The sequence below is a fragment of the Phalaenopsis equestris genome, unplaced genomic scaffold (genome assembly GCF_001263595.1).
Source record: "Phalaenopsis equestris unplaced genomic scaffold, ASM126359v1 Scaffold220266, whole genome shotgun sequence".
NCBI lineage: Eukaryota > Viridiplantae > Streptophyta > Magnoliopsida > Asparagales > Orchidaceae > Phalaenopsis > Phalaenopsis equestris.
This window is the reverse complement of record NW_018238562.1, coordinates 62653-65521: the sequence shown is the minus strand read 5'-3', so window position 1 is coordinate 65521 and position 2869 is coordinate 62653.

Genomic DNA, 2869 nt, shown 5'->3' with positions numbered 1-2869 from the left:
AAAAGGTACTGCTACCTTGGAAACCTTTGGATCCAACTGAAAGATTCTCATCATTTGAAGATGAAAATGACATGGCTATGATAGTTGATCAATCTTCTCAGAATTCTTTGCCAGTACAACCCTTAGTAGTCCCTAATAAGTCTTTGATCCTGCGCCAACTTAAGAAATTGGAAAAGGAGGTACAAAATGTGGTGAATACGATTAATAATATCTCCAATTTCTTCGATCATTTAGACTGGAGGATTATAGAACATTTCAATCATTCGGGACATTTAGAAGATAGCTTGATACGACTGATGAAGAGGATGAAATTAATTGAGGACGATTCAACTGAAGAATTTCCTTTCCGACCCTTCTACAACCTCTTAGTCCATGTACAATCAATGGGAGATCTCAGAGGAGACACGAGCACAGAATCTGACGAGTAGTAGATCTCATATGTTACATTTATGTTTGTATGTTTAGATTTGAATTTTATGTTTGCTTTGCTTTAGAATTATGCTTAAAGATCTCTATATAGTTGAGACTAAGCATAGGATGTTTTGTTTTTATCGTTTTGAGTGTTGTGGCTTGGATTGCGACGCTGAATTAATGTATTGAGGTTGAGAAAATACATAATTTAGGTGTGTTATGTAACGTTTATTATACCCCTTGCAATTTATATATAAATGTGATGTTTTGTTTTGTGAAAGTTTGTATGTGTTAATTACATCAATTAACTACTCAAAATTATGTTTATAAAGATTAAACGGATATCGTTTAGGCTTAGAATTGATCAAAATCACAAAAATATGAAATTTGAACAAAATCAATAGAACCCGTCGAGGGCGCCCTCGATGCCGCCAATGATGCCCTCGATGCCGCTGACGACGGGAATTTCCCGAGACTTAATTTTAAAAATAAAACAAAGTGCGCTGACGGCGCCATCGACCATGCCGTCGGCGAGATTGCAAAAATACCTCTGTACCCGCGATTTCAACCGATCAACTGCCACTATTCATCATCCCCTTCCTCTTAAACATCCCCTTCCTCTATCCCCTTCCTCTTAAAAACACCATTTTCGAATTAGGGCTTGATAGATCTTGGATTGGGAAATGATTTCAAGGCTGTTTGATATCATATTTGATCTTCTTTAAGTAAGAGCTTCACTTCAAGCTAAATATATTTGATCACCATGTATTTCTTCCACATTGAGGAAACCCAAAAATTTGAAAATGTGAAGAAAATCTTGGAAGAAATTCATGGATCTTAATGTTGAACTCTTTGAATTACCATTGGAAGCTATTATTTACATATTAGAAGTAATTTTTGGAAATTTTCTTTGATTGATTAGATTAAAAATGGCTCCACATCAAAAGAGAAGATTTGAGTTCGACAATTCATGCTTCGTCAATGTGATGGCTCAAACTCGATTCACTTCAATACTTCAAGAAAAAAAAATGTATTCAAGATCTAGTTTTTGAGAACCCAGGAGGAGAAATTGAACAGGTTATCGCCGAGCGGAGGTGGGAAAACTTTTGTTACACCACCAATAAAGCAGATGCAAATGTGATGAAAGAATTGTACGCCAATGTGATTTATGCTGAAGATGGAATCGTGCAAGTGCGTAGACTTCCTGTGGAATTTACCACCGCCCACATTAACAGTTTTTATGAAGTCCCAGATTCTTACATCTGCCACTATGAATCGTTTAGTATGATGGAAGAACCCCTCAATAATGTGATTAACCTTCTCACTAATGGGAAAGGAACGTGGAAGATAAAGCAGCAAGAACGGGCAAACTTTTCTGCTTCCATGTTAATTGCCACCTCTAAGGCATGACACTATTTCATTTCCTCTACTCTGTTACCGACCTATCACCACAGTGAAGTAACTAGAGATAGAGCTATTCTGAATTTTTGTATTCAGAATAGTAAAACAATAAATGTGGGGAGAATGATTTTTAAGAATATATTGATTATGACAAGGAGTGAGACTAGTGGAGGTCTAGGACATCCTAGACTTATTTATGCACTTTGCCAACTTGCTGGAGTGGAAGTTGGAGAGGAAGAGTGGGTTCACCCTATGAAACTCAATAGTAAATCAAATTTGAAAAGTTATGTATCCCATGAGAAATGGAGAACTGGAAGTAGGAGGAGTCAGGAACTTTCTACCAGTAGAGATGTTCCCTCTACAAGTTATGACCCTCCTCCTCCTTCTAGCTTCCCTACCTTAGCAGATTTGATGAATGAGTTGAACTTGCAACGGAAGAGCATAGATTTAATAAATGAGAGGATTGGAGGTTTAAAATGCCGACATGATTATGATAGTGAGTACCTGCAGAGGCGTTCTGATTTTGAGATAGCTTATTATGATGTTCAGGCTCGACACTACAGAGGAGAGCCTGATGTTACATTTCCTGAATGCCCTCGATATACTCAGTATCAACCCAATCCACCTGCTGATCAATGCGACGATGAAATAGTTTGGGATTTTGATATTTAGGATCAGATTGATGTACTTATGTTTGTATTTTTGTTACTTTTATATTATGTAATCTTTTTATGAGAAAAAGGAATGAGTATGTAATTGGACTTTCATTTAGTGTACTTTATGGATTGTAATGTGATGTAATGTTTATTTTCATTTTAGTTTTTTTGTCTTTTATTTAGAATTTTGGTTGTGTTAGGAAATGTTGTGTTTGTTTTAGCTTTATACTTGTTTCAAAATTTCATTTCCTAGAAATTCCTCTAATGATTTATATGTGTAGAAAGCTCCTAATATTTCAGACCAGGTGAAGTAAAAATTGGAGAAGGCCTGTAGAAATTTCAGAATGATAAAGATGCCTACAATACTGAGGTATGATTTATATTTATAGTATTTTCTTTCC